The 14,117-nt window shown below is 42.2% G+C and overlaps 1 long non-coding RNA gene across 1 annotated transcript in view; it reads right to left on the reverse strand.

Moving 5' to 3' along the window:
* Positions 1–1,303: 1,303 nt before the first annotated feature.
* The window catches only part of LOC146856356 (uncharacterized), a 91,017-nt gene continuing 78,203 nt past the window's right edge, over positions 1,304–14,117 (reverse strand). The window contains exons 3-4 of the long non-coding RNA XR_014980934.1: positions 9,433–9,546; positions 1,304–1,332 (exon numbers count right to left, since the gene is read on the reverse strand). This is a non-coding gene — a long non-coding RNA (uncharacterized LOC146856356). The remainder of the gene's footprint in view (positions 1,333–9,432; positions 9,547–14,117) is intronic.

Genomic DNA, 14,117 nt, shown 5'->3' on the forward strand with positions numbered 1-14,117 from the left:
ACCAGTCATCTATATTAAACGAGATTTCACAATGACAGTACTCAGAAAGGAGAGGATAGAGAGAGCAGTACAAGGACATACTACACAGAAGTTTATTTACCTAGAATGGTGTGGACACCAACCCCTTGTCCAAGGAGCTGGAAGGGTCCCCTGGGATAGATCAGGTGACAAAGACTTCAAGACAGGTTTCAGGACAGGATTCAGGAAAAGATGGATTACCTCTTCTAGATCCGACTCCTGCGTCGCACCCCTCTCTGACACTAACTTCCTCCTTGATTCTTCAGCCACATAGCTTTCCATTTGTCTAAGTCTCCCCACTTTTGTAAGATGGCCATTAACTCCTTAATCTGCAATTGTCTTCCAGACACATTAATATTTTCCAAATCCTTATCAGTAAATTCTGCTCTATATGGTTTCTGTAATACTTTAGATCTCCCTATTTTAATTCCCATTTTGGAGGCAAGATCTGTCAATCTCTTTGCATTTCTAGTGATGCTTCTACAAATGAATAGTAACTCTTCTTCACTGTAAGCATTTAGCCTATCTAGTCCCACATTTCCAGCTATCATTTCTTCCAATTCCACTTTCAATTTGTAAATATCTAAAATCTTTGGTTGTTGGTTCGGTTTGTCTATTCCCTGTGCCCATCTCTCTAATTCTTCCGGGGATACTATTGTGGCACTTTTGGTTCCTGTAGATGTTTCTAATCGTATTTCTTTTGAACAGCTAGGTGTAACTCTTCTCAGGGTTTCATTTATCTGTCCTCTTATCTGCAAATCCATTAATGAAATTACCGAATCGCATTCACTGGCTTGATCATCAATTATTATATTTTCTTTTCTAGGTTCAATTATGGGAGTTGTCATAACTGGTGGTTTGGGACAATTCACTTTTTCCATTATTTTTTATTGAAGAGGAGCACTCCCTTGTAATCTGATAAAACTATTTTTTATTCTCAATTCTCTATTTTAACTGAGCGTGCTGCAGTGGTAGACATACTGTCCTGTTATGTCTTAGTTCTACTCAATTGTGTTCAAGTACTGCTACTTGACCCCTGTGCACTATATCTGACGTGCTTTTGCTAACAGGTATTCTCTGTACATTCAATTTCAAAACAAGTTTTCATTGACACTCTTGTTTATACTCAATTCCAACACATTTGCATTAACAAAACATTGCTCTACAACATGAGTTTGATCTGTTTTAATCACAGAACTCAAATTCATGCAATATCCATATATGTAACAAAAATTCCAATTAATGCTTGAGACATATTCTTGCTCATGCCCAATGCATTTCCGGGCCCCTCTGTCCCTTCTTCGGGGGCTTTATCTATAAATAACATAAATATTGATCGGTTACAATGTCATTCAATGAACAGGGAAATTTTATACACAAAAATTTCTAGTCAATATGATATAGACAAAAACTGATAAGATGAACATGTGTGATTGTGTGTGGAAAAACAAAAACCAATGAAAGGAAAGACAGTGAAAATACACGAACCCCCAATTGCTGAACGGAAAGATGACGTAAAATAAAAAACACCATGTCCTGTGTCTATCACACTTAGTTAAGAGATCATCTCTCTATACCTTAAACCCACGTGAAAATGCTATGTACCTAAGTTTCACATTGGCTATGTGAAAACCTGAAACATAAGAAGACACTCTGAAATCCAATATACGGCCTTAAACCGAACTCTCATGGAGTATTATATCGTACTCTGCCGCTTGAATACTAACCTGTCTCTATCTGCAAGTCGCTAGTATGCACATAAATGTGGAGACCAGTGAATACCGAAACCCTGAAACGACATCACAAAACACCTCAATTACTTACTCGAATACTGAATAACTCTTGCTGATGCCACCATTAAACCGTGAAGATATTACGAGGCTCACCTCTCCACTATTATCCGAGGATCTTGTACGTGCACGCCATCTCCTTCACAAACCTTTGATTGTTCTTCCTACAACTAACGCGCCAAATATACGAACGCAAACCCGAATCACGTGTTTACTGATCAAACACAACAACAGACTACTCTCCACTCTGCAATGCTACAATGTGACTTCCATGAGCGCCATCTTTAAAGAGTGATGCTGTATCTGGTGGACTACGCAGTACCTACTGCAAACCAGCGTCTAACCCTATCCTGTTCCGGCACGTTCTACCGTGTAATACCATACTAAAGTCTTGATTCTCATTAAACCTTGCCTTAAAAATGTTCTTTAAAAAAACGAAACACCTCTGTGAAGAAAAATATTTCATAGAAGAGAAATATTTTTTTGATAAGTGAAATGTGAGTGTTTTGGTCCAATACCATTACAGTGCCCTAATACTGCATGTAAGGCAGCGGAGGCCTACATCAATGTTAGTGTGAAATCAAGCGCTTCAGCTGCCATGTCTTTAAAACAAATTGTCACTGCCATGAGCTAAGTTAGTGACATGTTACAGTTAATAGACATTATTGCTCATTTGTCGTGGAACCAGCACTCTGGACCTCTCACTAATGACAGTGAGAATTTGAAGTTCAAAAATGTAAGGGATGAACTTTCAGTGACTCAAGAAGGCCTCATTCTGCGAGATACACAAATTGTTAGTCCAGAGAGTCTACAACAACAAGTGATCAACGTCACCTATGAAGGACATCGGGGAAAATTTGCCACCAAGAGAACTCTCTTTGACCGAGTCTGGTTTCCATACCTCAACTAAAGGGTCGAAAAATAATTAAAGACTTGTCATATTTGCAACTGTGTTTTGTCTCAAGTTATTCAATACCCTTTGCACATGTCAGAATTGCCACATCTTGCTTGGTAGAGAATAGTTATTTATTTCTTTGGTCCTTTTGAGAATGGACATCCTCTTTGAGTCATTGTTGATGAATACTACTGTTTTCCATTGGTAGAAGACCTTTCATCCACAACACATGAAAAGATTATAAAAAAATTAGATGACATCTTTGTGACATGGGGTGTACCTACAATCTGAAAATCTGACAACAGCCCACCTTTTAAAAGTCGAGAATTCAAAGACTTACTAAATCACCTCAATATGAAGCATCAACAAAGCACTCCTCTTTGGCCCCAGGCCAATGGTCTGGTAGAATGGTTCATAAGTACTCTAAAGATAGCTGTTTGAAGTGCTGCATTGGAGAAGCTCGACCTCAAAGTTGTTTTGAACACTACTCTTCGAGCTTATCATTCAACCACTAACTCAATGACAGGAGAAAGCCGGGAAACGGCCACTACAACGCGGCCGTTTCCACGCATAACCATAACCACGCATGCATTACAACGCATGCATGGTTACAACGAATAGCCTTTACCACGCATACCTTTACTACAAGATACGTAGTAAAGGCATGTGTGCTAAAGGTAAAAACAAAAGGGGGGGGGGGGTTGGGGGGGTCTCCCCTCCCCCCCAACAAAGAAACTCACCTGATTTCGTCATTTTCAGAATCTGAAGAAAAAAGATGTGGAGGCAATAGGCGTTGTTAGAGGAAACGGAAGACACTTCCGCTTCCTCTTTACGACGTGAAACGCAAATCGGAAGTGATTGGAGTGGAGAGGACTTGGAGAGGTAAGGGGGAATCAGTGGGTGGTGTCGCACAGGGGTAAATTATAAGGGTTAATTTTTAGGGTTAATTAGTAGTGATCGGAGATATCCTTTAACATGAAAATGCCATTAACATGCATACTTTAACAACGAAAATCGTTGTAGAAGTGTGCTTGTTAAAGTCATTTTCGTGGTAAAGGATATGCGCGGAGAAGGCATTCGCGTTGTAACGCATGCGTGGTAAAGGCATGCGTTGCAACGGAATGGGTAGTAATGTCATACAACCGAGAAAGCCCTGCCATTCTCATGCATGGAAGAGCCATGATTGCCAAGCTGCCCCAATTAACCAACCTCAGATCCAAGAATGACTAAGGACTTTAGTCGCAAACAGAAGATGAAAATATATGCTGACAGATGATGTCATGTAAGAGATGTCACCTTTACAAGAAGAGATCAAGTGTTTGTCAGACAACACAGGAAAAGAAAGTCTGATGCTCTTTTGAGGCTGAGCCCTTTACCATCACTAACACCAAAGGACACATGTTGACTGCCCAGCATCCTGGGAAGTCCCTTATGAGAGATTCCTCTCATTTTCGACAAGTTGTCTATCACTCACCAAACATCAACGTCAATGTAGAGACTGTGTCTATTGATGATTCCACCTCACCTGTGCAGATCACTGACACTTCGACTGCCAGATCTTGTTTCCAGTGACCGGATCAGGACATGTGATTCAGGCGCCACAATGCTTAAGTGAAGAATTTTAATTGCCTGTATATCTATGTATTGATTCATCTATTCATATATTTATTTAACATAGTGGGAAATGTAGTGTCTTGTAAATAAAAGAACGGTGGAACTCTTTTGGTTCCCACTGTACACCGTAGGCCTGTGACGTAAGCGTTGGAGAGATGAGTTGAAGGTAGGCTTAGAATGTTCAGTTCTCTCAAGCAGCAGAATAAAGATGTGTAAAATTACTGTCAGTGTGTTATGGTTATTGGTGAGTAACTGGGCTGGCAGGATGCTACATCAGCATTCCAGAGTGAGAACCGGGCTGGGCAGCTAATTACGTTTAGAACTGGTCCCAACAATAGCAGTGCAGCAGAGAATTTATTCTGCATTATTTTCTTTGCATTCTGCAACAAAAGCTAGGAACTGCATTTTAGATAATTGTGGCAAAATAAGCAAAGCAGCTAAATACCTATGACATAACTGCAGAATGTGCAGTCTCTCTTGCACCTCTGCTACCTCCAGGGGTGTAATGCATACCCCCACAACCCAGCAGTGTGAGGGTGGGCAGTATCCCACACCTGAAGGGGGCCTTTCACCTTGCCTGTGTTTGTGTTTCTAACTCAACTGCTGTGTGCAGCATGCTGACTTTGTTCTGACACAGGCCTAAAGAGAAATCAAATGAATTTATAGTTTCTCTTTCAGGCAGAGGCTGCAAGACCCTTTTGGGTAGGTAGTGGATGGGGGCCCCCTCAGTGTACCTTCATCTGCAGACGTTGTGTAGTTCCTATAAAACCTATATAGGATCTGCGCGTTTAGACAACATACACTGTAGTTTTGGTGCCAGACTAATTCTAGACACCCCTACCGGGTATGTTAGCCTGTATACGAGCTAGCTCACAGTGCCACTAGAAACCCCTCTTACCAAGGAGAGAATAGTTCTTGGCAACTATCGAACAAGACAACCCTGATCCCTCAGGACTGTGGAAACAGTGTAATACTTTTTGCTCAGTCAGTCGTGCTCACTTTGTCTCAGAGAGATACACAGAATAAACAGTATGGACGTTTTCCAATAAGCATTTATTGAACAGTTGTTATTCTAGTGTAGAATAGATGCGCTGAAACAACCACTAGACAGAAACAAATATAAATGATTAGTAGCACTAAGAAAGTAAAAGGATGGTAGATTTCTACCATTGTGCTAAAACCATGAATACGTGGTAGGTATATAAAATACATGACAATAAAATGCGTACTCCTATGATGCAGCCCTAGATGTACCAAAGTGTACCGAGCATGTGTGTAGGTGTTAAACCAAGAATCCCCCTAGGATAAAGCCAACCCCATTACCTGAAGTGAGAGACTGTGGGACCCCGTCTTGGTCTCAAGTTGGACAACCCGCAAGGGATGTCAGACCACTGAGAGCTGGAGTATCTGCATTCAGGAGCCTCAGCGTCTCGGGTCAGTGTGTCGGCATGGAAGTCCTGTGGGACCCCGTCTTGGTCTCGAGTTGGAAACCCCACAAGGGATGTCAGACCACTGTGTGCTGGAGTATCATGCAGGAGCCTCGCGTCAATGTGTCGGCATGGAAGTCCTTGTTCTCCTCACCCTATCTCAGGAAGATGTGATGTTTATATACCCAAAGGTGTTCCCAGGGGTTCTACCTTGCTGTGCCATTGTCGGACTTAGGATGACGCCGGGAATGAACTTTATAAATAGTTATTATGCAGGAGATGGTAGTCCTGCTGAGTTTAAAAGAATCGTCATGCATAATGTATGAGGCTTTTACTAGGGAAAATTCTGTGTTCTGTGTGCAGTGTCGTATCCAGGTAAAAGGTCAGTCCCCAAGAACTGTTATGTGTGTAATGTAGGGGAGAATATAGGTGGAAGGTTAGGATGTTACCTGAGCCTATATTGAGGTAATAATATGGAATATAACACTCACTCCTCATGCGACTGGACAACATAATTACATTCTAATGTACTACTAGGCTGTCTAGGTACTGGTACACAAACAACTACAGTAAAAACAATAGTTTTGCTTAAAAAAATGTTTAAAAATCTCTAAAAATGCTAATTCAAATTGTCACTCATGCATTAGCTCTAATGATTCCGTATATATAGTTCCAATGACTACAAGCATCGGAAAGCCATGCACATCATACAAAGTGTCAAATGTTGTAGAGTTCCAATTTGATTTGATTTTCTCGTAAGGAGTGACACCCCCTAAAGAACTTATTGGCATGTTGTTAATGGCTCGCTGTACCCCATACAAATGATTGACCCAACTGCCGCCCGCACTTAATACCCTTGCTGTTAAAGATTGCTTTAAGTCCTAGTTTTTCCTCTCCACAACTGAATTTACCTCAGGATGGTATAGAGAGGAGTACCGCAATGTAACACCCAAACTTTGCATGGCTTCCTTGTAAGCCTTAGAGCTAAACACAGGGCCATGGTCAGAATGTAATGTGCCAACTGCGTATGTCCCTATAAAGACTCGCAAATCGTTGATAACAGTTTGAGCGTCAGCCGAGCGCTGAGGCCATACCCATAGGAACCTCAAGCAGGAATCCACTGCAACCATGATGTACTTGTAAGCCCCATCAGATTGTAAGGGGCCGCAGTGGTCCAAATAGACACACACGAGTGGTCTGTCTGATATTAATAATGGTGTCTGCACAGGACGAGCTACAGTGGAACCCTTCATTTGCTGGCAGATGTCGCACTTTAAGACAAAATCTTTGGTTTACTTTGTTAACCCTGGCCACCAGTAGCTTTGTTTCAATAAAGAAACTGTTGCAGTAACTCCTGCGTGTGCAGAACCCAGACCCTCGTGTGCAGTTAGTATTAATCCTAATCTGCGATCCATGTTTGGTATTTCTCTATCCCCCACTCCTGGAATCTGAGCATATGGAATGTTGTTCGCATCTAACTTGTAGGAGTACTTAAGTAGAAAACCTTTCGGCGATGCCTTATTGTCTTTGCGTGAAGCAATGACAGCTACCATTATCTGTCCGTCTATTCTCGTTTTTGAATGAGTGATTGCAGCTACGGAAGCAGTTCATACTGCCCACTTCGCAGCTTCATCAGCCAATGAATTACCTTCAACGTGAACGCCATCACGTTGATGAATCAGCGTGTGTATCACATGAGCTCTTGGTAGTACGTTTTTCAACTCAGCTACCTGTTCCCATAGCATTTTATGCTTAATTGTGCCACCTTTTGAGTCCTTAAACCCATTTTGGTAGTGAAGATATTCATTGTATGACAGGACACAGTAAAATGAATCACACACAATTAGTGCGGGGAATTCTTGATCCGTATTAATCAGTGCCAGTAAAAGAGCTTTTAATTCTGCCAGCTGAGCCGTACAGCCTCCTAGAGACTGTGTCTTTGTACAGCTAGGATAGAACTTGCCGTCCTGAATACGACCTTTTACAATCGCACATGCAGCGCTGAATTGTTGTTTACTTCCAATGGCCGGCTGAGCAGTTTCCTCAGTGTAAATTATGTATTCATACTGATCAAGAGGCATTATTTCATTCGGGAGAGGATATTCTTATTTCATATTGCAGAAATGCTTGTGTTTTTAGACTTGGGTTGTATCTGTATTCTATTAGCCTATTGTATCCATGTCGGATGTAAGGCTTTAACATTTGGAACGCTTGCCTTTGTAGCAGCCTCTACGGCCGGTACCGGAGTCATGACAATTATTTGTTTCCCCTGAGCCAGTGCTCTTTCTTTCACTACAGCAGTCTGTACTGCTGTCAGAATTTTCTCTGTAGATGCAATACGCGTGTATAAGTGTGATTTGTATGCTATGGGTACTGTTTCGCCTTCATTGAATGTTAGGTAGGTGTACCCAGATTGACCCGCAACTATACGTATCACCAGGTTGAGGACATTTACGCGTGACTGTAAGTGTTTAGAAACTATCATGTCAGCTTGTAGGGAACAAAGGATATCTGTGTATTCTTGTGTCCATTGCCTAACTGAAAAATCAGGTCTTATGAGGTCGTAGAAAAGTATAACCCTCTGCGTAATCCAAAATGTAATTTCAACAAAATTCAGGAATCCCAGTATGGATAGTACATTTTTCAATGATTTTGGAGATTGGAGCAGCGTGCACTTTTCTAAATAGTTGGCTGCCAAGCTTTTCTCTTCACTTGAAAGCTCATATCCCAAAAATTGGACATTGAGGTGGGCTATTTTTGATTTTTTAAAGTTACATTTGTAGCCCTCAGAGGCGAATCCCCAAAAGATGGTGCTCACCCTGGTCAAGTTTTCCTCTAGGTCATCTTCTATCAGATAAATATCACCTACATGGGACAATGCCTCCTCATCCAGATTCTGAAGTAACTCAGTTACCCTAGCTAAAAACAACACTGGGCTGTTCTTATTCCCCTGGGTGAGTCAACAAAATTGTCACTGGGACCCCAGCGCTGAGAATGCTGTCAAATATGTGCTCTCAGGTGCTATATTTTGGGAGAAAAAATCAATTTGAGATATCTAGTGTTGTTTTGTATTTTTTCCGCACACTGTTGTTTATCAATACCGCACTGTGTGCGTTCTGTACTGCAAATGTTTTTGTGCATGAGTTCAGATGTCTGTAGTCTAAAACTAGACGATATGTGTTGCCAGGTTTCATTACGGGAAAGAAAAGATTATTCATTGATTCATTGAAGAGGTGCAAGTTTTAATCACCCCCTGGTATTGTTATATCAGGGTTTTCTTCCATGCTACACCCTCTTAGAACGTATTCCATTCGGAATAAATCATGCTGGCATTAGATTTGTAAAGTATCCTTCAATTCTCTGTATGTCATGTTTATTCTGGTAACATGTTATGCTGTAAGCTTAGGAAAAATATAATGAAAGTAATGTTCTTAAATCATGCAACAGAATAGTGTTATTCCCAATGTACACCTAATATGTAAATTGGATTTGAAGCTAAAGACTGAGGGACACGTTGCCTCTGAGGCAGATGTTAATTAATATTCCACGTGTTAACGGTGGAAACGTGCTGCACGCGCTCAGGCAAACAAACGCATGCAGGAGATTAGCACGAACACTGGATAAGTATTTAAACAGCTCGCGCTACGAAGAAAATGCTTAGTCTTGTCAATTCCAGTTCAGCGCTTACCTGACTCCTCCTCGTTCATTCTGCGCTAGGTTGTTCTCCCTTTCTTTTTCTCCACAGGGTATCATCCCCGTTGTATTCCTACACACACCCCAGTTATACGAACTTTAGCACCATCTGTATCAGATTAAATTAAAGAATTGCAAGCAATACAAGACAAAGCTAACAAATGTTTAGCCCAAAATAAAATAAACATCAAAGCACAAGCTGACAAACATCAGTTTCCTGAACCATCTTATCAAGTGGGCGATTTAGTTTGGTTATCTACCCGTAACATACAACTAGAAGGACTAAGAAAATTACGACCAAGATTTCTGGGGCCATTTCCTGTTCAAAAAATTATAAATCCAGTGACTATGAAACTACAGTTACCTGACAAATTTGAAATTGATCCAGTATTTTATGTTTCCCTATTGAAACCTTACTACCCAGGGACAAGAAAAGATAATCCCCTCCCTCCAATCATTATTGGTGATCACCTGGAATATGAGGTTAAACGAATTGTTGATGCCAAGAGAGTGAATAAAAAAATTATACTATCTGATTGACTGGAAGGGTTATGATGAAACTGAACAATCCTGGGAGCCAGCTTCGCATGTGAACGCCCCTAGATTAGTTAGGCGTTTTCACTCCCTTAATCCAGATAAACCACGACCGGTAAGACTGTAGTTGCGGGGGAGAACTGTCATGAATCTCAGGGTTTTCTCCCATGGTACAGCCTCTTAGACCGTATTCCATTCGGAATAAATCATGCTGGCATTAGATTTGTAAAGTATCCTTCAATTCTCTGTATGTCATGTTTATTTTGGTAACATGTTCTGCTGTAAGCTTAAGAAAAACATAATGAAAGTAATGTTCTTAAATCATGCAACAGAATAGTGTTATTCCCAATGTACACCTAATATGTAAATTGGATTTGAGGCTAAAGACTGAGGGACACGTTGCCTCTGAGGCAGATGTTAATTAATATTCCACGTGTTAACGGTGGAAACGTGCTGCACGCGCACAGGCAAACAAACGCATGCAGGAGATTAGCACGAGCACTGGATAAGTATTTAAACAGCTCGCGCTACGAGGAAAATGCTTAGTCTCGTCAATTCAAAATTTGCGAACATACGTGACAAGAATTTTCAATTCTATTAAGGACACAGAGGCAAGGATTATGCTTCTCATTTCTTTACTAAGAAATTGCTCAGCAGCCAATCATAGTACAATAAAATAAAACCAAGACTACAATACCCATGACCCCACTGGGTATGACATAATAACCACAGAGTGTCTTCGTATAAAAGGTCACCAAGAGAATACCACATCCTCTTTCTTTGGTAGTTAGAACAGGTAGAAGAAGAAAAATAGTCCAACATCTGGGAAGAGCTTGGAAGAAAACAACGTAGCTCGATCACTGCAACAAGAGACCAACAGGTTGGAGCAGCTGACTTGATGCTTGAGTCGACATCCCAAAACCGGAACCAGCATGTATCCTAAAGATAATCCAAGAAAAAGTAGAAGAGCGCAACTCACTTCGGATCAGAACCTGAAAAAAGATATAAAGTCGTAATATACCATTCCTATGTGAAGGAAAAAAGGTATAGAGACTAAGGGGAGGGAAGAAAAAACAAGGAATTCATCCAAATTACATCATAACAATACACAAGAAATATAGAATGGAAAATTACCATATGCAAAGATATATATGAAAAATACATGACAGAAAAAATGGGTGGGATAATCCTCGCCTCCGTGTCCTTAATAGAATTGAAAATTCTTGTCACGTATGTTCGCAAATTTTGAATCCTATGTCAGGACCGGAGGCTCCAATTATGCTTGTTCAAATCTGCGCCACCACAACAGAAGCAATATCCAAAATAGGTTTATAAGAAAAAGTTTTAAACATAGAGTCAGTTGACCAATCAGCTGCTTTCATAGTATCCATTAAGGTCACTCCCATAGAAAACGCCTTGGAAGCCATTGCTCCACGAGTTGAATGCGCACCAAAAGCTGTAATATCAATACCTGCCTCACCCATGAGCCATCAGACCCATCTTGCTAAGGTAGCCGTGGTCACAGGGCGAAAAGTTTTTTGCAACGCAATCAACAATTGACCATGTATATCTTGTCGAAATTGAGCAGTACTTACCTCATAATCCTTAATACATTGCACTACACAAAGTTTTGGATTATTGGGAAAACTCGGGTAAGTAACTGAGGTAGTATTACATTTAGTACGTCTGGAAATAGAAAAAGTAACTCCTTCAGGTGAAAAGGTACGACCTGCAAGATCTAGCGCGCAAACATCAGAAACGCGTTTGCAAGAGACCAGGCATAACAACATAGTCAATTTTGCAGATAACTGCTTGCGGGATAAGGAATCGTTGGAGGGCCAAGCCTCCAAGAAACGTAAGACAATAGAAACATCCCATAGAGCAACATATTTCGGACAAGGTGGTTTAACCAACCTGATACCCCTGAGTAATTTAGAAACCAAAGGATGTTCACCAGCAGGTTTACCATTAATAGGAATATGTCCTGCAGAGATGGCAGAGCGGAAATTATTGACAGTCCTATATGCAAGCCCGGAGGAGGCAATAGATGCTAAAAAATTTACAATCAAAGAGACATCTGCTGAAGAGGGATCCACTTCCCGTTGAGCGCACCAATCACACCAACGTTTCCATGCTGCGGCATAATGTTTGTGTGTGTTGGGAGACCAAGCTTCGTTGATAAATCTGGAAGCGTCTCGCGAAAGGCCTGGGATTTGCCAGCGATCCCCGAAACCCGCCATGCCACCAGAAAGAGTTGACCCGACTCTATTAGATGATGAGGATTGTTGAGAGGGTCCAATAACAGATTCCACAGCTGGGGAAGAATAAGTGGCACTGCACAAGACATCTGCAGAAGAACTGGGAACCAAGCCTGAGCCCTCCAGAGAGGGGTGATCAGGATCAACTCCGTCTGATAAAATTTCATGCGTGCCAGAACCTTGGATATCATGACAAACGGGGGAAAGGCATAACACAGAAGAGACGGCCATGTCTGTAGAAATGCATCCGTGGCCAGAGCCTCCGGATCCGGACGCCAACTGAAAAACCGAGGAAGTTGAGTGTTGAGTCGAGAGGCAAAAAGATCGATCTGGCAGGGACCCCACATTCGAGACAGGTATCTGAACACCCGAGGGTGAAGTCTCCAATCGCTGAAATCCTGAAGATGACGAGAATTCCAGTCCGCCACCAGACTGCTGTGACCCGGAAGGTACTCTGCAATCACCGTGATGTTTCTCTGAAGACAGAAGTGCCAAAAATCCTTGGCGATCTCTGCCAGAATCTTGGAACGTGTCCCCCCTAACTTGTTGACATATCGAACCGCTGAAACATTGTCCATGCGCAGGAGAATGCAACAGTTCGTCATGCGTGGAGACAGACAACGGATCGCAAAAGACCCCGCCAGAAGCTCCAGACAATTGATATGGAGAGATAATTCCTCCGAAGACCACCGGCCTCCCGTGGACATTGGACCGCAACAGGGCTCCCCATCCCCACCGACTGGCATCGGATTCTATCACCACCTCCGGGGACACTCCGAATAGGGCTCGGCCATTCCAGGACTCCATGTGTTCCAACCACCACAACATCTCCCACCTCGCTTCCTCTGAAAGAGGAATCTGATCCGAATACCGGAGGCCTTTCTGGAGATGACGGATTTTGAGTCACTGGAGCGCCCGATAATGGAGAGGACCCGGGGAGATGGCCTGAATTGATGAAGCTAACTGTGAGAAGTTGGCCTGGCATATGCTGTTCCTAGTTATAGGGACACCTTGCACCAGTCCAATTCGACTCTTATTGATGATAGGTTTAAGACAACCTTTAAAGAAAGCTATCCTAGTGGTAGCTGTGGAGAGCAGCCTTCAGGCTAAGTCTTGAAGGAGTGTTAAGCTTATTGTTTTACCATAATAACCTCTTGAATAACCAAATGAAAGAGTAGCCCACACAGGTATATATATAAAATATATGTATTTATTCTAGACAGAATCCCACAGTCACTTTATGTGACTAGTGGCAAAGTTACACTTCAAACAAGCATTTATAAACACAATAAATAGCACAGAAATCAATGGGCCCCGGGGGGGGGGACCAAACCATATACTAAAATAGTGGTATAAGAACCACGACAATTCTACAGGCAATGCCTAGGGCATTCAGGATCGCTTGCCCCTTCAGAATCCACCCACAGTTAAGAGGAAGGGGACCCACGGGAGACGCGTGCAGTGCAAAGAGCTGCTATCGGGATCGCAATGTTAGCCTATGGAGAATGTCGCGGTTGAATATTTACAGTTTAAAGACACTTCTAGCAGTAGTACAAAGTTAAGGCTTGAGACTTAAGGCTTTGGAGAGCCCACCACCACGGGAGTACCGAAGTACCACTGTTACCTGCCCCAGGGAAGCCGGGTGCATAGGTCGATTCTGGTGTCGGGTCGCGGGCTGATTTTCAATGGAAAAGGAGTCCAAACTGCTGCTAGCTAAAGCGTCGATGAAGTCGTGAAGATCTAAGATGGAGAAAATGTAGAGAAGAACCTGAAAGCAGAGGGGACAGAGTCTGGGTCACGGCACAGTGACCAGGGGGCTCACAGCAAGGAGCCCTTCGATGTCGGGTGCTTCAGGTGAGGAAGATGCAGCTTGGCTCTGCAGTCACGG

This window comes from Triturus cristatus, chromosome 4_1, assembly GCF_964204655.1.
Source record: "Triturus cristatus chromosome 4_1, aTriCri1.1, whole genome shotgun sequence".
Classification (NCBI taxonomy): domain Eukaryota; kingdom Metazoa; phylum Chordata; class Amphibia; order Caudata; family Salamandridae; genus Triturus; species Triturus cristatus.